Here is a 22,733-nt window from a genome sequence, read left to right as displayed (position 1 = left end):
TGGAAACAGCAGTTTGACAAAATGATCTCAACTCAGAGGCCATTTACCAGCTTCACCTGGAGCTTAGTGGAGAACGTTATAATTTTAAACCGATATGTCCGACTAAATAAAGGCTTTTAACAGAAACGTTTCTCCTGTTCCGATCACCTGAGGAACAATTCTTCATTTCGTTTTTGATTATTTTCTTCTGCTTATTTCAGTAATTAATGAAATAATGTTGGACAAATAAAAGATGTTGGCAAAGATTTCATTTGGCACAAAAATCAGCTTTTGTCACCTTTGATCTCCTCTAGGCTGAATTGATTGGTTGATCAGCCAGTTGGAAATTAATACATTAATTATTAATTTTGGTTATTTTTTAAGCAGAAATTAAAAAATGGATCCAGCTTTTCTGGTCTTCGGAAGCTTCTGTGATTGGTTTCTTCCTGGACGCATCACACCGGACTCTGAGAACTGCTCCTGATCCCGGATCAGCTCAGATGAGCCTCAGGTTTAATCACAGCAGCGTCGGGTGTCTCCAGGTCAGGCCTAACGTTTTCCTGCGTCAGTGAAACTCGATTAAAGTCAACGACAAACACTCGGTGTTGGTCTCCATCATTCAGGGTCGGGGGACAGAGGGACACTATAAACAATCCCACGACCTGATTCGGACCCCAGAGCCATATTTCTATTTCAGTCTGGCCCTCGGGGGACAGCGGCGGCACCGTCAGGGGCCAGTGATACCTGTTGGCCCCTCCCCTCTCTTCCTGATTGACAGATGGCTGCTCCATTAGATGAGAATGATAAGTGGCTCTCTGTCACCAGAAAGGACTTCCTCTTGACCTCTGACCCCTGACCCTGACTCTTGACCCCTCTCAGGGGTTGACCAGCCTGCTCCCCCTCCCTCCCTCCCTCCCTCCTTCCTCTCTCTCTCTCTCCCTCTCTCCAGGCCTGTGTGTTAGTGTCTCGCCCCTCCTCAGGTGCAGGTCAGGACTAAGTGATGTGGAGAGCAGCTTTTGTTCGTCTGGAGGAGGAATCTGTCGAGGAGAAGAGAGAGAGACAAGACAGACGACAGAGAGAGAATGAGGAGGTGGAGAGTCTGTTGTTCTGCTGTCCTCACAGAGAAAAGAGAGAGAGAGGATGAGACAGATACAGATGTAGAGAGAGGGAAGGTGAAGTTAACAGGAAAAAGAAACTCAGGCTTCAAAATGAACTTTTAAACCTTCAAACTGAGCTGGTTTGGTTTTAATCAACTTCTTTCATCAGCCAGTTCGACACGTTTACAACCAGATCCACAGATTAAACTGCAGTGATGGGGATTAACACAGGTCCTGCTCCGAGGCCCCTTCACTCAGCACATCCCTCAGGTAGAAACACTCCAGTCAAAAGTCCTGCATTAATAAAAAGTACACAGAGACAAAATGTACTAAAAGCATCAGAAATAAAAGCTTCTCATGCTGCATCATTATCATCACCAGGTTTTTGCATAATTATTATTCATTTATTAATGTTTAAAATGGTTTCTATTGTAACTGATGAGGTGGAGTCAGTTTGAACTACTGTCAATCTATGTACATGAATCTGAATTAATAACTGAACTGTGAATTTAATGTGGAGACAATACAAAGGACAAAACTGAGAAACTTCAATTGTATAATGTAATTAAACTGTAATTAAACAACCCAACAGTACAAAGAACATTAAAATGTCTGATATATTATTCCATCATTAATAATGATTCAATAACAGAATCTATATATAAAAATGTAATAGTGCTTCATAATTCTGTACATTTACGTTTGATACTTTTAGTATTTTTAAACTTGCAGCAGGTAAGACACAGATCAAACACTGTAAAACATTAAAATGATTTAAACATGTCATAAAAAATATGTTAAACACTGAAACAAGTGACAACGTGCATCACTGACACCTGAGTATGCGGACACTTTACTGTACTTTCAGTCTCTTATTCCTGGTTTCAGTTAATTCCCCGGACGTGTTCACCGATGTTTTAAATAACTGCTCTTCACTGTTTGGCCAAATGTTTGTGGACACCCCTGCTGGATCAACTCAAAAGCAAAACTTAAGGTAACATTTCATGTAATTTACAGTTTTATGAGAATTTATTTGTTAAAAAATAAATTTGTTGCAAGTGAGTTTAATCAATGTTGATTGTCAGACTTTTGCTCTTTTATTTCTGCTGTTGAACAGAAAAGAGAGGAATTCGTCTTATGTATTGATGCTATGAACAATAATAGAATGAGATGACTTAGTGGTGTCAATACTATAATTAAGATCAGTTAAATCAAAAAGTTTTTCTTAATGATGAAGTGAAGTTTGACTTTGACTTTGAGGAAAGATTATTTTTGTCCAGGTGTCACTTGATTATTATTCTAGTTTTGTTCTGATCTTGTGGAGCCGCAGTCTGGTTAAAAACCCAAAATCTCAGACCTTCTGGCGACTGGACGAGCTTCATTTCACAGCTTGATGGAGAGGGTCTCTTTCACCTGCATCGTTATTATTACTGTAATTATTTTTATTATTGTAATTGTTGTTATTGTGTGATTCTAAAAAAGCCTGAGTGCTCTCACATCAGAGCGACTCCTCGGTCCTGGAATCCAAATCTGAAGCTCCAGCGGTGGCTGTAAACGGGCTCAGGTCCTCCAGCTGGCCCAGTCCGCTGCTCTGGACTTAACTAATAATTATTATAATTCAGGTTGGCGCATTGTTCTCTCTCTCTTCATACTTTAAAGTGTTTACAGTAATAGTAGCTCTGCCAGGAGTGGACCAACTCTCTCTCTCTGTATTAATAAGCAGTGCAGTACTCAGCACAGCGCGTGGTAAAGCTTTGCCATGATTACAGTACGCCATCAAGAAAATTAGTTGTTTCCCACACACAGCAAAGCACAGCGAGGGGTTTGCAACATAACAAGTTGCTTTTGTTTACAGCGGCTCGCTAGCTGTTTTCATTATGCTGAGACAAGCCCATAGACTCCGAGCCAGCTGCCACAAATCACACGTTCAATTATTCTGCTTTGCTTATGAGCATCCAAATATTTAGTCCACTTACCGTGAACAAAAACAGTAGTAAAGTGATTACAGCCGCTGAGGAGTCGAGTTCTCCTCCGAGAGGGAAACGGGAGGAAGGAAGGAGGAGAGGAGAGAGGGATCGAGGAGGAGGAGGGAACATGAGGCTGCTGCTTTTATTTTTATGGTTTAGGTACAGTACCTGTGAATACTACATTAGTACTCAGTCAGTACTACAGTATTACATCAGTACTCAGTCAGTACTACAGCATTACATGAGTACTCAGTCAGTACTACAGTATTACATCAGTACTCAGTCAGCACTACAGTATTACATCAGTACTCGGTCAGTATTACAGTATTAATTCAATTCAATTCAATTCAATTTTATTTGTATAGCGCCAAATCATAATATACATTATCTCAAGGCACTTTACAGGGTCAGGTCGAGACCTTACTTTGTTACAGAGAAAAACCCAACAGTTCCCACAAAGAGCAAGCGCTTGGTGACAGGGGGGAGGAAAAACTCCCTTTAACAGGAAGAAACCTCCAACAGAACCGGGCTCAGGGTGGGGGGCCGTCTGCCTCGACCGGTTGGGTTTAGGGGAAGATAAAAAGAGGGGGTGGGGGGAGGAGAGGGGAGAGAAGAGAGAGAGAGAGACCAGGAACAGCTGTGTCGGTAATGGTGTTATCAATAATAATGACAGGTAACAGTGGTTAATAGTAAAGATGAGTAGTGGTGGATCTGGATCCTGCTGCTCCCGAGGCAGAGAGACCTGCAGAATGAGGACAGAGACTCAGTCAGTACTACAGTAAATCATCAGTACTCAGTAAATACTCAAAGGGCCTCTGGCAGAGGAAACAACAGACTTCATGGGTGAGGGGGCAGTGACAGGGAAGTGGGGGTCATCCTAGCAGAGGTCACAGGTTGTGACCTCTTTGTGGTCTCAGGCCTTTGATGAGACGAGCAGAGATGGGCGGGTCCTGGAGGGGAGAGGTCAGACTCCCAGCATGCATCTGGTGGAGGATTACACGCTTTGATAGAAACACTTCCAGTTCATCGTGAACTTTAACTCAGCGCTGACGCTTCCTCTGCAGCTGCTGTGTGGGCCGAGCAAGGCACTGATGAGACGGGGCCGCAGGTTCGATTCCCTGTGAGGGTTCACCGACAGAGCAAAGCATCAACAGGGAACCGTTCCCTGTGGTTCCCACGGAGGAGCAGAGCAGCACTGTTTGAAACAAATTGCCTGAAAGAATTAGCTGATTTATTTTTAGACTGTTGACAAATGACAGAAACTCATGAAACTGTAACATGACCTGTGAGGTGTCGTTCACCTGTCACGTCTAGAACCTCGACCTGAACCTCACAGAACCCAGAACCTTCTTATCGAGCACTAGAACCTTCTAAATGATAACGCCCTTCACTGTGATTTGGCTAAATAAAACTGAAGTGGAACTGGGTCTGAGGACTCAGTGAAATAAGAAACAGAGCAGCGGGGGGGGGGGGACTCTTGAGACTCTGGAACATGGATGTATATTATAAGAACTGGACTCCTACAGTGCAAATTACCTGCGGAGCGTATGAACCAAAAAGCCCCCCCCCCCCCCATAGTTGTAGCACTGCTACTCAACAGGAAGCTGGAAATGGCACTTCAGAATAAAGGTTCATAACGTTCATCACTCACTCTGAATGGACCTGCTGTCCAAATGTGGACTGTCGTCAGGAACCACGTCTCACTAGAACCTCATACAGATCCCTGGACCCTCCTGAAGAACCCCTCCAGCCTGCAGACAGTTCTTCAATAGGTGATAATGAGAAGCTTTATTGATCCTCCCTGTTGCACCTCCACAGGGAGGTCAGAGGTCAGAGGTGAGCTACAGAGCAGCACCCTGGAGCTTGGTGAGGATTTGGTGTCTTGCTCAAGGGCAGAGGAGAGGGGGGAGCTCAGACTCTTCCAGAAGGAGAAGGCAGCGCAAAACTGTAGTTGAAAAACTAAACTTTATTTCATCTGAAAAAGACGAAATGAGTGACTGGACAGACCTGGAATCTGTGACAGGAGTCATCTCTTAAATGAAGAAAGTTGGGCCAGAAATGAGGAGCTGTGGCCTTGATAAATGCAGGCTCAGTTAACCTACCTGTGTGGAGCGCCACAGGGATGACCTGTTTTTATCGACCAACCCCGAGGTTAGCGTCACCCTGGTTCCCTCCATTAACAGCCAATAGGATTTCTCCGCTGTGATTTGGATGATTAGAGAAAACCAACAACAGTTTCTGATCCTGACAGGTTTGGTTCAGCAGGATCATCTTCACTAATGACTCCACTTTATGATGTTTGAAGCCTAAATACAACCAGCAGCAGTAAAAAGCTCATGTTAGGCTATAAACCAACGACACCACGGTCACATGACTTCACCGTCACCACCACTAACCTCCAGCCTGTAGTCTGATTCAGCTCTGAGCTCTTCTACAGAAGCCTTTCCTCTGACAGAGTTAGTGACAGTCTGTAGAAACACAGCGAGGCTGTAAAGGTGGACTGGTGAGGAGGTCGGTTTTCATGTTGGACTGATGACGTTTAACGTCCCCGACAACCTCTGTCGTCTCATTTAGACTCTTGTTAGCAACCGGCCTCTTTAACAGACGGAGAAGCTTCAAGACTCAGGACTGAGGGATTTACTGACGGATCTGATGTCAGAGAATCAAACCTGAACATGTCTGAGCTGCTGTTAAACACAGACCTGACTTCAGTCATCAAGCAGAAACACAGAGACTCAGGAACAGGAGGTGATGAAACACTAACTAATGTCCAGGTGTTAGGACTCACTCCTGCAGAACTCTACCACATAGAAAGTGTTTCTGTTTCCTTTATTTAAATGGCTCCAGTCTCAAACTGCAATTTTCAGAAAACTAAAACATATCATTTGTGCTGTGAGTGTGTGTTGAAGTTTCTTTTCCTGGGACAGATGATTCTGGAGGTGTGTGTCTGACAGCAGATGCAAAAACTCAAGTGAGAGAAAGCAAAACATTTTTTTGCTTGTTTCACAGACAAGTGTTTGACATTTTCTTTTCTTATTTCTTTTTTGGGGCATTTTCACCAAAAAAGCAACAACGAAATCAAAAAAATTAAAAAAGAGACAGAAACAGTTTGTAACCTCAGACTCCGACTTACACCTCCACCCACACAAACGACACAAACACACAGCAACAGACACAACACAACTCTTTAGCAGACGATGTGCGGAGCCAGCAGCCGGGCCGGGCCTGCCCGTGACTCATACAGCAGCCGCAGACGCTGCATTCATAGGACTGACAGCATCATTTAGGGGTGAAAACAGAGAGGAGGGGATGTGACGGAGGACGACTGGAGAATATTAAAGTAGATATAATAGAAGTGTGTTTGGAACGTGGAACAAAATCCTCTGGGAGAGGAGCAGACAAATCTGAAGGAGGTCGAAGGCCAGGCACTGAATTTGAGAGAATTTAATTTGTGGTGTAAGACATGTTATAACGATCGTCTCCGTCTCTGTCCCGCTGCTCCGGAGGTGAACTCACTTCAACGTCTCCTCTCCAACTATTTTCAGACTCAGATATCTAAAACTCTGCAGGGTTTGACAGAAACAAACAGACCGAGCTCCACCAGCCGTCTGAAGGAATCACTGACTGAAGTGACTGCAGCTCATTTCATCATGAGTCAGTGGATTATTCTCATTAACCTCGGTGTTGTCCCTCAGCGTCTCCACATCCTGCAGCTCGCACAAGACAACTGATAAAACACCAGCTGTCACTTCAGATGCCGACACATCACTATATATATTTATATTTACCTGCACATCAAGAGTCCGACTTTCTGCATTTCAGAGTGTTGATATAATAAAACTGCGTCTCACTGTAGGTTCATCAGAGTCTGAGGAGAAACACGACTCGTTAACATCTTTATTTTTGTGTCAAGCCTTCACCGAAAACCACAAAAAAAAAAGTTATGTGCTTCTGTCCGTGATGGCAGTTCTGCAGTCGCCCCCCCCCCCCCCCCAGTCCACCCATCCACCCATCCATCCAACCTTCCACATGACCCTCACCCCTCCTCCTTCTCCCCCCACCCTTCCCCATTAGCTGCAGCTATTACAGCCCCTGAGAGAGAGTCATTACCGCTCCCATCCATGATGATGAAGCTCTCAGCTCGAAACACCGGCAGCTTGCACAGGCTGCGCTTGATTGGCAGGATACAGGGGGTGAGGACGGGTGAGGAGGGGTGAGGGGGGTGGGGGGTGGGGGTGATGGAGGAGGAGTGGAGGTTTGGTATAGGGGGTTTGTGTGATGGGAACTCCACTCGAGATGTGAATTGGCTTTGCCACTCCAATCAGGCCGCTGGATGACAAATGAAGTGTGTCTCTTTCACTCACTCTCTCCCTCTCTCTCTCTCTCACCCTTCCTCTTCTTCTTCTCTTTCTCCCCCCTCCTCCCCCCTCCTCCTCCTCCTCTCCCTTCACACTTCTCTCTGTCCGGGGTGGAGAAAGAAAAGAGGGAGTTCATGTGGGAGCGCTTGACAGCAACACAATCACATTTCCATTCAGCTCCCCCGCCTGCCTATTTTACCTTCTCGGCAGCCGGGCATGCCATGCACGCTAACACACAGGCCGGCCAGCCAATTAGAACGCGGCGCAAAGAATCTGTGAAAGACACAAAAGGTCTTTAGAGGTTTGGACAGGTGTCTCATTTGGCCGCAGGACATAGTTTAGAGGGTTTTTTATGTCTTTGGTCGAATTTGTGGGCAGAAAGCGAGGAAGGTTATTTGTCGCGCTGTCATTTTTTTTTTTTTTTAACGCCCGTCTCGTTGTCTGTCTGTCGATCCCCGCAGCCCCCTCCATGGGAATGATGGGTAAATTTGAACTGAGGAAGAAGGGGGGGGGGGGGGTTGGGATGGTGAGGGTTGGGGGGTGACTTTGCTCCCAGCAGAAGGAGTTCAGACTGAAAAATGAAATCAAAGCTGATTATTTTCCATGATTTGTGTTGGGTCACCTCGCTTGTGTCTCACTCTCTTTGACGGTGAAAACACACCGAACGCAACTTCTTCTTCTTCTTCTTCTTCTTTTTTTCCCCTGCGTACAGTAATTACAGTGGGATTGAAAAAACAAGAGCAGAGATAATTGGTTTGTTGGTTTGTGGCTGAGTTTGTTTTGCAGGGTTATTATCCAGCAGCTCCATTATGGCTGACAGCACAGAAATCCCTCATTAGCATACACAAATATATACAGAGGGATGTGGGAAGAGGGAAAAAAACGCACCAGTGTTTAATACCAAACGCTCCCTCGCACACTCGCAGCACACACATGCGACGCACAAAAAAAAACATGCAAATACAAATCCACAATGGAGCGGCGCTGACACTGCCTCCAGCTGTGAGGAGACGCAGGGAGGTGTCAGAAGGAGTAAAGGGGGGGGTGGCATGAACTATTTGTTCGGCGAGACAACAGAGGAACGAGGGAAGAAGAAGAAGGAGTAAAACAGAGAGACAGATGTAGCTGTAATTAGCGCAAGGCCCCGGCGGCGCTCCCTGGTCGTGGTTGCCGGCGGTGGAGCTGACAGAGGCGGAGGGCTGACGGTGGCTTCCTTTCACCCTCTGCCATCATCATCATCCTAGCCTTCATCGCCGTCATCGTCAGGGCCTACACAAACCAACAATCGCTGTCAGTCTGTGTCAGAGCGGCGTGTCGCCGCGGCACAATGGCTGCTGTCAGTTCGCTGCGGTTCATCTGGATCAGTTTGTGTGCAGAGAGACCGCGTTGTTTGTTTGTTTGTTGTCATGGTTTCTGTCCCGGTTTAACTCGGCTCAGTTTGGTGGTTCTGGTTCTGGAGGACCGGGGTCAGTTGGCAGCTGGTCCCGTGATCTGCAGACAGATGATACATCGGCTCCCATGATCCTTTGCCACAGAGTCTGGATCATACAGGTCTGTGGAGGCCTCATCGTATGATTCACTGGTTAAACCCTTCAGGGAGACGCTGCGAGTGAAGACAGTGTTTCCTCTGTTTCATCACCTCACTGGTTGGTTCTGGTCTGATCCGATCTGGTCTAGATTCATATCCACAATACTATGTTTCAGTTTTAAACTTGTCTCTTCTTCTACTGTTTTAGTTTTAAACTCGTCTCTTCTTCTACTGTTTTAGTTTTAAACTCGTCTCTTCTTCTCTGTTTCCGTCCACTCTCCTCCAAACGGAGACTTTCAGAAACTGGACCCATTTTAGTCTAGAGCTCCAGGTTGTGTTGGAGTCTGGACGGACACAAACAGAGACCTCTGTTACTGAACTTGTTGTCTTTGCAGCTGCTGTTGTTCAGCTCAGTTCTGGATTTGGGGGGGGGGGGGGGGGTCCAGTTCAGTGTATCTGGATTTAAGCTTGAAGAAGGGTTTAGACTCTAAATGTAGAGACGCTTTCAAAATAAAATCTGTGAGAGCTCGCTTCGATGGCCAGAGGGGGTGAGGATGGAGGAGGTGGTGGTGGTGGGGGGGGGTTAAGAAAAGGTAATGTGAGAAAGCTGGAGGTGACAGCTATTGTGGGAAGGTGTGAACGACGGAGACAGAGAGAAGAGGGGAGGAGGGAGGACTGAAAAGTGCTCCTTGTCCTGCGAGGAAGAGGGACCTTTTGAGGAGGACCTTCACCTCCTTCTCTCTGCCTCCCCCGCCCTCCCCTCCTCCTCCTCCCCCCAATTAGACAAACATTAACATCAATTAAGAGCCCTCACGGGAACACAGGCTCTATATAATTACCTTAATGGGCGGACGCTTTCTCTCCGTCCCTCTCTCTTTCTGTCTCTTTCTTTGGGCCCTCAATCTCTTAAACAAACTTAGAGGGCCTCAGTGGGAGGGGCCGGGGGGGTAAGAAAACGTTGATCGGCAGCGGGGGGGGTCGTTTCCCGTTGGCTTTTGTGGTGCTGGTCTTTCTAAAAAGGCCTCGGCTGAATTGGACCTATTGGCCGACAAACAGAGGAGCTGTTCCCACAGAGAGCTGAGACCGGGACAATACAGACCCCCGACCAAGAGGGGGGGGGGGGGGGGGGGGGGGAGCAAGGGAGAGATGGGGAGAGAGGAAAGAGGGGAGAATGGTGAGAGGGAGGACATCAGGAAGGTGGGGGGGGGGAGAAGAAGAAGAAGAAGGGATGACAGGAGAAAGAGGGAGGACGGGGAGGAGAGGAGCAAAACAAAAAGATGGATGACACGATGAAGGAAAGGAGAGGAGTAAAGGTCACATGGAAGGAGAGGAAAGGAGAGAAAGAAAACTGAAAACAGGAGAAAAAGGAGGAGAAGATAGAAGAGGAAGAAAAGATCAGATGAGGGAGGACAAATAAAAGAAGAGGAGGATAAAGAAAAGAGAAAGAGAGGGAGACAGAAGAAGAGATGGTCCTCCTCCTCCTCCTCCCTGCTAAACACTGCCTCCTCATCTTCATCTCGTCTTCCTGCTCCTCCTCTTCTTCCTCTCTCCTAACCTCCTCTGATCGTTGCTGCATTCACCTTCTCTCGTTTTCTCTTCTCCCTGCTTCCTCTCTCCCTCATCCTTCACTTCCTCTTCTTCATCTTCTCCCCTTTCATCCCCCTTTCCTCCTCTTTTCCCTCTAAACATCATGCCCCTGTTTTCTCCTCCTCATCTTCATCCCTCGTTTCCTCCTCTTCATCTCACTCTCTCTTCTTGTTTTTCCTCCATATTCATTTTATTTTGAAATAAAAAGATTCTTCTTCTTCTCTGATGAATTCTTCGTGTTAAAGGTCAACAACAAACTTCAGGACTGATGTGAAACCAGATGTGAACTCTGCTCAGATTCTTGATTAATGTGAAAGTTTGAACCAACTCAAATCTGCTGTGTTCACGTTCTGACTGAGTGACCCGTCACTCATCTGCCTCTAGAGGGCAGTAGGTGTTCAGCACCTCTGTGTGTGTGTGTGTTTGTGTGGATTGTAATCTCACACACACACACACACACACACACACACACACAGAGGGGGCACCTGTTGAGTTCAGAGCTGCAGTTTGACAATCGGCGACTCAATAAAGCCCTCAGGCTGATCTGTGTGTGTGTGTGTGTGTGTGTGTGTGTGTGTGTGTGTGGAGGAGTGTGAAAAGGGATTTAGTGTGACCAGTGAGCTACTGGTTCAGTGAATGGTCAGACTGGGACTGTCGTACTGTGGATGTGTTTTATTTCCATCACAGTTTTCAGTGGAAAATATTTGCTTGTTGTGTTGCGATGATGAAGATCTGCTCCTCCTCCTCCTCCTCCTCCTCAGTGTCGACATCCTGAGGGATCAGTTGTGTTTCTGTCCCTTTGTCCTGGTTCAGCTCAGTTTGAACAAACAGCATAAGAAGGAGGTGAACACACTGTGGGTTCAGACACACAAACCTGCGCAAATATAGACTTTAGAAAAACATTCACCTGAAACATACAACACAAATAAATACAAAACTACCATTAACCAGAGACACACAAAAATAAACTACATTTTTGAGCCCAGTGGAGCTTCAGGTTCATCACACAGTATTATACAAGTACAGATTACAGCTTCGTTAGTTAAAGCTCCACCCAGTCTAAAGGTAGATGTTCATGTGTTTGTGATTATAAAGCAGGTCTAGGTTCTATATTAATACTGTGAAAGTATCAAAGCCTCAGTCCACAGAGAAATGCACATAGCCTGTATTCAGAAACTGAGCCTTAAAACCAGCCGTCAGGGCTTCTGGAACTTTGTGATGTCACAACAAAGCAATCAGATCCTCTCTTCTGATTGGCTGACTGACCTGTTGTTACTAGAGCTCCAGAGAGAAGCCTGAGAGAGGAGATGTAAAACTACACTGAGATGGTTTTTGGTTCTTAAAACCACAAATATATCTTCTGATGGAGATCAACACTTCAGATAAAACACAGGAGAAGAGTTAAATATTTGACCTTTAAATGATTAAGTGACTGAGGAAACAGCCAAAATTAAATAAAATCATCTTTAAAAGATGCTTCTTGCATCTTTAAAACGTCTCACATTAAGGCCCATTTATCAGCTGTTTTGGAGCTTTCAATCATATCTCATGATCTTCATCAGTAGATGGACTTAATGGAACTGTAGATGTTTAAATGTCCCTGCTCCATTTAGTAGCTGTTCTGGAGCTTTCACTCACACTGCAATATACAATGACTTAATCACAGTGTTGAGAGTTTTTTTTAACAAATTTTCCCAAAGTCAAGAGCAAACTTCAAAGTTTAAAATTTCTGTAAACTGATCATTTTCATTGTTTAATTATCTGCTCTGTGATGAGTTCAAGGACTGTTTGATGTCTGGGATTTCAGAGTTGTGGGGTTAACAACAGATTTCTAATGCAACAAAATGCATTGTTGTTGGATTATCTTTGATTTGAACTTTGATTGAAATGTCTTTCAGCAGGTTTTGTCTCCAATATGACATCTAAGTTTTTTGGGGTTTTTTTTGGGGGGGGGGGGGTTTGGAGAGAGGGTTCTTCCTAACTTTCTACATTTAGACAAAAATAAAACTTGGTGGGCTTGTAATACTGATTCTAATACTGTTAAATATCATTGTTTTTAGACACAAATATAAACTTAAATTAGAATAAAATAAAAAGATTTCATATTTTACCTCCCAGAGGTATATTCTGATAGTGACTTCGTTCTTTTTCAAGTTGAGACCTGGCATATTTCATGTTAATGAAGATCACACAATATAAGTAAAAGCCCAGGCAAAGCTACTAAATGGACCTTTGAGGGATACATGAGAGAATGAAGGGAATGAAATGAATGTGATTAAAAACCATCTTTGTTTAAATAATCTATAAAAAAAGTTTTTCTTTCTTTCAGACCTTTTCTATAATTTGTCTGTATTTAATCAGAATAATCAGAATATTGTTCCCCATCCACTGTGACAACAGCAAACTGGGAAAACAAAACAGAATTCATTTTTAATTTGAATGTAAAACTTATTTTAAAAGTTGATTTTTTTTTTTTTGTGAATCAGTCAAAGTGAACTCCTCAACTTTATCTCTTCTGTCTGGTCTCAGAAATAACAGATGTGTTCACCGTGAACACAGAAAACACAAAAAGTCTTCTTTAAACTTTCTTCACCCCAACTTCACTTCTGTTTCCGGATTCTTTGGCAATGGAACGTGACAAACGGTGAACGTTAGCAGTGAAGTTGTCAGCAGACTTAATTAATCAGACTGATTTGGTGCAGCACCAAGTACAGAGATTTGAAGTGACTGTGGTGCGTTCGAGGAGTTTTCGAGGAGTTTTTGATGGTGAAAGTGCCGATATTTTTTTTTCCTCCAAATTGCAAGTAGAGAGGCGTGCTACATCAGCGCTCGCATTAGCATTTTACACTTCAATCATTTCAGCTGCTGGAGTTATAAGGGGGGGTCAACAGCAGAGCAAAAATTCTCAGTTCAACAGTAGAAGTAGTGGTGAGAAGATCAGAGAGAGGACATCACCGCACTTTTCCCTTTGCTCCTGTCATCATCACTACGACCACTAGATGTCACCTAGCAACAGAACCTAACTGTGGGTCATAGTAACCTGCTGACAGACGACCTATGACCTCGTTTGTTACAGGACAGTCTGTCTTCTGAACTGTCACACAGCTCCTGACCCTGATCACTGGTCCTGGTTTAGTTACACACTGAAACACGAACGTTCATATCGACATCCTCCAGAAAAAAAGCTGTTGTGATAAATGTAATATTTTTTATAAATCTGATGTCTGTTTCAGATGAAATTGTTTAGCAGTGTTTTGTTGCTGTGTTTCCTGCATGGAGTAGTGGATGTTGTTGCTGTATCATTGTACTAATGAGTTGACAGCATGTTAATGTTACTGTCGTCATGGCGTCCTGTTCTCCTCTGTCTGTGGCGTCTCTGAACGTCTCACCAAGGGACAGCACTTTGAAATCAGCTGTCTGAATAAACACCGGCACATTCACAGATCACCGTGAGGATAACTGTGCGCTGTCCTTCTCGGTAAATACATGAAATGACACTGTAACACTCTGCTGGAGTTTCTTTTGAAAGGCAGACCACTCCATTCAAACACATAATTGCTATTGCTGAGTTCTGGCAATTTCAAAACTGCAAAATGACAGTGAGAGGCACCACGAGAGGAGAAGTAAGAGCGCACAGCTGAAAACAAGGTGACATTTGTTAGTGATTGGCTGATTGACGCGGGAGAGTTTATTGTTGGGGGTCCAGTTGGACACACAGCTCCCACTGAAAACCTGGCTCACACGGAGACAGCTGTATCGAAAAACGCTGCTCGTGCCAACTGTGCCAACATCTCATGTTCTGTGTGGAGTTTCACTGAGGATGCGTTTGTGTGAATTCTGTGCCCTCCACCCCCGTCTGCAGGCGCACTCTGAGCCTTTCTGCTCCAAACAGCTTCCAGACTCATTCGCAGGCAGGTCGCTGCTGCTGAGGTGCAACACTGAGCATCACAAAAAATCAACACTTTCCTTTCATTGTGGCTGCTCAATCTTCATGTGGACACATGTGCTGCAGGAAACTGAGCCAGGAACACAAAAACTACACAATAAGACCAAAAGTCAACAGCAGCACCACGAGGCTGTGATGCTCATTACACAGAAAACTGTCCAGAGGAAAGGTCTAAAACTAAACCGTTTATTTTCTCCCCATCTTGACACTGTCATCACCTGAAAGACAACAGTGTTGGTGATGGAAAGTCTGAAACCTGATTTCTCTAAACTTAACCAAGTCGTTTTGGGAAAAGAAGCTCCAGATTTCACCAAAGGTTCAGGTTTCTCCTCTGCAGCCACTTTCCTTTTGTTGAAAACTGTGTGCGTTTGTGGGTCGATGGATACATGATGTGTTGTATTTGAATTTCAGAAAAAGCATTTCAGTGTAATTCTCAATCATAGTAGATGAAACACACAATGTTCTTCATGTGTCAGTTGTATCTCAAGGACTAAGTTCAGTAAGTACAGTACTAAGTTCTAAGACTAAGCAAGACTCTCGGTTTGTTCGAGTTTTACTGTGAAGCAGCTGCAGAAGCTGTTAAATTATGTTTCAAGTGTTTGTTTCAATCAAAAAACAAAAACAAAAAACCTTTCCCTTCACTGGAATCGGCTGCGTCTGAAAGGTTTTGGACTATGACGAAACCAACAATCGCTCTTGCAGTTACAGATGTTTCCATGTGGACGAGAGGCCGATGCACAGAGCAGGAGAGAGGATCTGAAAACCTGCGCTGTTATCCTCAGTTGAATAACTCAGCATCTCGCTCCTCTTTATTATGGCAGATGATTCGCTGCCTTCAGACGTGAACATTCAGACCAAACACTTTGACCTTTTTACGTGTTCGGACGAACCTTTGTTTAAACTAATCTAACCAGGCAGGAAAAGCAAAAAATATTCACCAAACTACAGGTAAAGAAAAACTCCCAGCCTCTTATAAAAATTCCTCCTAATAGCAGTGCTGCTGGTGGTGGAGTGATGGCACATGTGCTGCTGGAGTTTGTTTTCCACGTTCCACATATTTTATACCTTTATATCCTGGATTATTCCCCTTTTCTCAGGAAATGAAGAAAAGAAGGGAAGAAACACCCACAACATTAGTATTGGGAGTAATGTGCCTGATTTATCACAGCATCACCAGTTCATCAGAAACATAATGCAGACTGTCTCAGCTGATATCCAGTAGGTTAACGCCTCAGTAGATCCTCTCTGCATCGCCAGCATCCTGATTCTAAGGGGAAACGCACCACGTTATTCAGCTGGAAGCTTTCCAAGTGCATTTTCATTACGACCAAAGAGAAAGAAGTCTTTCCTGTTCCCTCTCTGACACTTTAAATGCTTAAACTGTTATTATTTATGCTGTTACAGGAGAGACAGGCTGCTGTGCGCTGATGTTAAACTGCAGTCAGAGAGCTGAGGTTAGCCTTGGGTTATGCAGTCGTGCAACCTGCCGCTGGCGGTGATTCAAAAGCACCAAATTACTCTGGTGTTAGACTTTAAATCTCGGCAGCACGCTTTTTATTTTTCCGCCGCTGAAGGTGATGATTTAAGCTGTCATGTTGCAGAGCAGTTTAACAATGGTTTTATAATAATATTTCAGGAAACTCAAAAAACATCCTGGACTTTGCCTGTGAAGTGCTTCAGTGTTTGAGCCTTTTGTGTGTGGCTCAGCGAAGGTAACGATTTAATCTGACATATTTCGGAGCAGGAGAATAATAATATTTCAGCGTGGTCTTAATAGCGGGAGGAGAACAAAAGGCTGCAGGCCATTCATCCAGCTGATGGCTTACTTTGACACTGGCTGCTCTGGGCTCGGTGGGGCACCACAGAAGGAGTCGGGGGGGTTAAGACGAGCTGCTGCTCAAACACACTGACAGGAAAGCATTAGCTGGTCCTGAGGCTGGTGGAGGTCACAGGTTTGATGCCTCCTCTACTGTGGCTTTTTCCTGCCAGCTCTACATCCATACAGACTGTCTCCCTGTAGGCAGGAGTAGAAGGTCATGAGTCATAACCTCTGAGCAGAAGAAGGTCATCCCCAGGCAGGAACCTTCACAGCGACTCTGCACCAAATTGTTGGATGAATCGACTCAGACCGGGTTTGAAAGTGGAGCAAAAACGAATATTGCGAGAAGGTTTTCGTGCTTGGCTGAGATGGAAATATTTAAAATAAAAAACTGGTCTGAAGCTCATCTACTTCCTGGTCTTCCTGGTTGAGAAACCTGGATCAGATCTTGGCCCCACCCACCACCTGCTGGCTCCAGGTGTCCAGGTGACAGAGCAGAGAGGATGAAGATGTTAGAGGAGGAAACATCAGAGAGACTCAGCCTCATGCTGGAGCCTCAGTCAGACCCAGACTCAGATGAGGAGTCTGTTGAGACCAGAATCAGAGACTAGCAGACGGATCAGAACAGTTAGCATAGTTAGCATCTTTCATTTGTTTACGTTGTTTGTTAGCTTGTAACTGGCAGTGGCTGACACAGTGTTAGTGCTAATGCTAACTCTGGCTCTGTGTACTGACAAGGTTTCAGGTGTATTTAGCCCCGCCCCCTGTTCCCACAAGTTGACAGGATTGGTTCCTGAGGTTCTATGACATATGAATCCCTGACTGTCTGAATCTGCTTTTATGAGACTGTCATTGGTCAGGTCATGTGGACGTTAACAAGGTTAAAAAGTTGATTTCCATTGGAGCAGGTCTCCATCCACACGGTCGTCTGAGCTCATCTTCTTCTGTGGTGTTCAATGGCAGCGACGGGAGAATCAGCTCCTCCTGCTGGTCATCTCCATCAACCGGTCAACTCATATTCACACAGCAGCAGTGGAGTGAACTCTAGAAAGTGATCGTGGTGGGAACCTCATTTGAGCTGCATGTGTTGGATTTTTAACACAGAACCTTTGCAGAGAGCAAGATACATCTGAGCGATACTCGGGCCACGTGCTTGTTTCTTCTGGCCCAACATATGCAGGACAACAGGCAGAATCTACCCAGACGTGGAAGTCGATGGGCCAGACTTGGGCCGTGGAGCCAAGGTGTAAACTGGGCCAGAGGTTTCATTTCACTCTCTGGGTTACTGGACGTTGTGTTGCAACAAAAAACAGGTTTTTTACCAGATGACCGCTGCAGGTCTGAACGACGTACTTCATCTTCTCTCAGAGCCGTTCCAGCTGACGCACGTTTTCTCTTTCAACATGAAAGAAAAACACTGTTTGAAAATGTGAGAGGAAGTCGACTTTTTTAGCTTTCAACCCACATCATCATCATCATCATCTTCATCATCACACCATCAAAGAGATCAAACTGAATACCTGAATACAATAATTTTTATGAGTGTTTCAGCCTGATGTGTGTTTACACTGTAAAAAATGCCTGAGGAAGAGGAAGAGGAGGCGGAGGAGGAGGAGGATAGAACGGTGTGAAGGAGCAGAGAAATGAGTAAAACCAGGGAGGGAAGGAGAGCTTCCTGTGTTTCAGGTTCAGTGTTAAAATGGAACATTTGTTCAGTGTGAGGAGGAGGAAGACCAAGGTTCTGTGTTGAAAAGCGTATTCTGTGTTTTGTGTGAGTACAGTTTTCTGAGAGAGAAGCTAATGATTTAAACTTGACATGTCAGCGCAGCTTAATAACAACAGAATAATAATATTTCAGCTCGCTCCTTCATAATAGAGAGAGAGAGAGACAGAGAGAGAGAGAGAGAGAGAGAGCGGGCCATTCATGTGGCATGATGGGGAGTTTGACACCGGCTGCTTTTCTGCTTGGCACAATGTTTTCCACTCAGAGACGACACACACACACACACATACACATACACGAAGCAAGTGCGACAGAGCTACACATGCATGTGTGTATGTACTTTGTAGGAAATGCTAACATGTGCTAACATATGCTAACACACACATGCACACACACACATGCACACGCGCACACACACACACACACACACACACACAGATAGACACGTATGTATGCCCTGCTGTGATGTATATGAGGGTTCAGTCAGGGCCAGGGGTTAATAGCTGAGCTGTCAGTTTGATGTGCATACCTGTGTAGTGTGTGTGTGTCTGTCTGTGTGTGTTTGTGTGTGTGTGTGTTAATAATAGCTTGCTAGCTGTCATTGCAGATGAGCGGTGTGTGTCAAGAGAGTGAGCTTTAAATGCTCCTCGTCAACCCGCTCAGAATGACAGGCCTGCAGTGTGTGTGTGTGTGTGTGTGTGTGTGTGTGTGACTGACAGTGGATGGCAGGGCCTCTGCAGCTGCAGTGTAAAAACAAAGTGAAAAGCGGTCGACGCTGCCGTCGATGTCGTTAGTGAAAAATGAAAACAGAGAAAAATAAACAGAGTTTGTTAAATATTCAAACGTCGCTCGGAGCCGCAGATAAACTTCATAAGTTTCACCGGGGGTCAGGTACATGATGAGATCTGCATCCAGGTGGCTTAAATCATGACACTGTTGCCAGGCGACAACAAAGATGGAGGTGTTTTTGTTCCCTTTCAAAAATGGTGAATGAAATTCTTTTTTTTTTCTTTTTTTTTTGCACGTCAGCGATCGAACAGACAAGAACAAAACAGCTCAATAAAAAAAAATTCTATTCTTAAAAACATCAACATTCATCACAAGTGACCTCTGACCTTTCAAACACTTTTAAGTGCATAAACACACCCCTCTTCCTCCCCAGCTTCGATCTCTTGTCCAAATATGGTTAGTTCTGGTTTTAAAAAACCAAGATGGCGAGGGCCAAAATGCCAAACTCGAGGCTTTAAAACACCAGCACACAAACCGATGGGTGATGTCACACATTTTTGGATTAGCCAGGAGATAGGGGCGGAGTCAGGCACACACCCACAGGTTTCTGATGTTCACTCTGAGCTTCAGAAACCTGTGGGTGATGTCACAGAGGCTCCGCCCATCTTTATTTACAGTGTGTGTAACAGACAGATGTAGCGAGCACGTGCACTGGTGTGCTCGTGCTGCCAGCTCCTCAGTTTGACCACAAACAGAATAAAATCAGCTCCGATTGTTGGGATATTCTGCAGCAGCCAAATTATAGATGACATCACAGCGTTGAGCCGAGGCCTCCCAGTTCTCCTGTTTGGATTTGTTTTCCTCCTGTTCTCTGCTTTTCTCGGAGACAGGAACAGCGTGACGAGTGTTTTAAAAACTCGTAGTGCTTTGACAGGCGGCCACCGCTCACACACAACCCAAATATAAACTGGATTTCTTCTTCTCTTCTCTTCTCTCTCTGCAGTCTGCACACTGAAACTTAATTACATTATCATTATTATTTTTTCTTCGTCATTAGATGTAATTTTTTCATTTTCCATCACTGTATTGTTTCGTGCGGAGGCTGAACACGTTCGACGGGTCACTAATTACAGCGGGGAACTGATTAGAGCCGCGTGGCCACCAGATTAACGGCTAATCGAATGCTAATGTCTGAGAAGGAGACAGCTCCATGTTTGATTAATGAGACAGCTAGCTTGATGTGACAACACGCACAGACACACAAATACAATGTAAAAAAGACATATAATAAGGATGCATAGAAAGTAGACGCAAACTTGTAAAACCACACTGAGCTGACGGGTGGTGGTGACAGAGGTGTGTGTCCCCGTTCAGTCCCGCTGCTGTGACAGACCTCACCTGCACCCTGTAACCCTGCAGACCACACCCACAGCCAGCAGAGCTACCCAACCACTTAGCAGCAGATTAGTGAAATCGTCAGGTAACCGAGGAGGCAAAGTGATATTTGGATTTTCACACAAAGAGCTTCAGTGTGAGCGTTCAGGGCTCAGCTAATCCTGCTGCTGCTGAAACCTGGAAGAACTGAAGCCCTCTCTGTGGAGGGAACGATGATGGGAAGGATTTACTGATGACAGAAAACAACATTGGATTTCACAATAAAAGCCGAGCAGAGAAACACATGAAAACACCTTGTTCCTCGTGTTGTAATAAGCTGTTGAGACATCGTGAGTTTCGCAGTCGAACCTGCAGAGAGAGTTCAGGTGAGGTTGTAGAAACACAGACAGGTCATAAATCTGCTGCAGAGTTTCCTCCCTTTTAAAGGCCCAGCTCACACAAACATCCTCCCTCTCTGCTGGCATCAGGTGTTAGCACATCTGCATCGCTGAACCTGATCAGGACCAGACTGAACGTTTTTACTTCATTTAGTAAAGTTTTTAACCGACTATAATGTAGCTGTAAGTAGACCAGGTGATATCAACATTTCATATCAGGTTTATAATATTATTACATTGTTTTATTTTATGTTTCAGTTTTTTAAAATACAAAATTATATAATTGCATTTTATGTTTCAGGTTTTGTAATGCCATAATTATATTATTGTATTTTAGCTTTTAATCTAAAAAAAATGTAAATGATATATTGATATATATGAATTTTATATTTCATGTTTTTTTAACATGTAATTATGTTATTATATTTAACGTTTCAGTTTTTTGTAACATATAATTACATTATTGTATTTTAGCTTTCAATTTTTTTTGAAATACAAATGATATATTATTGAATTTAATGTTTCATGTTTTTTAACATGTAATTATATTGTATTTTAGGTTTCAGGGTTTTTTCATAACATATATTTATATCATTGCATTTTATGTCACTTGTCAAGGTACGATGTACAGTAAGGGTTGGACACTGAAAAACTGCAAAAAAAAAAGATATTATGAAAAATATTGTATGTGGAAGAAAATATTGTGATGATAGAATTTGATATTATTTGATATGACGGAATATCAGGCTCAAACCTGGCTGAAAGCAGATGTAAGGACATCACATCCTTATTGATGCACAGTGTTAATCAGCAGCTATAACTTCTCCTGACATTGTTATTGAATATTTTACAGAATTATAGCTGTTTTACTCTGTTCTTGTCCATTTATACAGCAGATATAGAACACAGATTAATAAACACTCAGATCTTTAATTAATTAATAAAATCTTCTTGATGCCATCTGATGTATTTTATATGTGTGTAAACTCTGGGATCTCCACTAATGTATGATTGGACAAAAAAAAGTTTTAAGGACGGACCCACAGGGCGGAAGTTGGAGCAGCAGTTGTGTGTGTGTGTGTGTGTGTGTGTGTGTGTCAATCAGATGATGTGTCTGCCTGCGTCACATTTTCATCTGTTTTGACGGACACTAGGTTCAGAGCAGTCGAACCTTTCGTGCACTGATTCATCTCCATCTGTTTGTCCAGTCAGAGGCGTTCTTAAAGAGACAGTCCGCCATGACAACCACAACAACAACAAAGCCCCTCCCTCCTCTTCCTCACAGACTAATCGACCTGAAGCTTCATCAGAGCGGAAAACAAAGTTCGGGACGACAGAGGACATTAAAAATATGTTCGCCTCTTCTTCGTCTCTCCCCTCCTCTTCCTCCTTGTCTATCAGTGAAGGTGTTGTTGGGAGAAGACGTTTAAAAGATGGAGACACTCAATCTGTCACACTCCTAAATATACCTCCAACACTCCCTCGCTTCCTACATCCTTCCCTCTCTGTCTCCTTCACGTCTTTCTCTCTTGTATCCTTCCACCCTGTCCTCCCCCATCTCATGACTTATCTCTTTGCTCCTTTCTTGTCTTTTTATTTCCATTTTTCAACCTTTCTTCCTCTCCCTACTTCTTTCTTTCCTTCCCTCTATCCCTCTTTTATGCCTCCTATACCTCCTGCCTTCTCCGTTTTCCGTCTCTTTCTCTGTATTCTGTTCATTTTCACGGCCGTCACTTCTCTTCGACCTCCTCTCATTTCCGCCGCAGACACACTCACGTCACGTCACGTTGGGTTCATGTGTGTGAAAGGACGCAGTGCTTCAGGCTCAGTGGACGTGTGGCCCTCCGCTCGTCTTCCACGCCGTCTCCGGGATGTTTGAGCTTCACCGACATCAGAGGTTGTGTCTACATCGTCCTCTGAGGAGGGAAAGTGTCTCTGTGCTCGTCTTGGTTTTAAAACGTGGTCAAGACATCGCAGCTTGTCTGTTTGAGTAAAGTTTGGAGTTTTGAAGCCTCTGTTTCACACAGACATGGTCTCCATCACTATTGATCAGCTGCCTGCAGCTCTCCCAGAGGCTCTAACTCCCAGTTTGCAATAAAGAAATCATGTTATTTGACTCCACCTGTTATTTAACACCTCACATCAGAGGCCTCGTCACAGCTGTAGAGACGATTCATTTCACAGGTGGACTCACCTGTCACCCTGTGGATGACGTCAAGGAAATGTTC

The sequence above is a fragment of the Trachinotus anak genome, unplaced genomic scaffold (genome assembly GCF_046630095.1).
Source record: "Trachinotus anak isolate AG129_WGS33_773 ecotype Australia unplaced genomic scaffold, CSIRO_AGI_Tana_v1 ptg000015l, whole genome shotgun sequence".
NCBI lineage: Eukaryota > Metazoa > Chordata > Actinopteri > Carangiformes > Carangidae > Trachinotus > Trachinotus anak.
The sequence above is the reverse complement of the archived record's forward strand: the minus strand, read 5'-3'. Positions refer to the sequence as shown.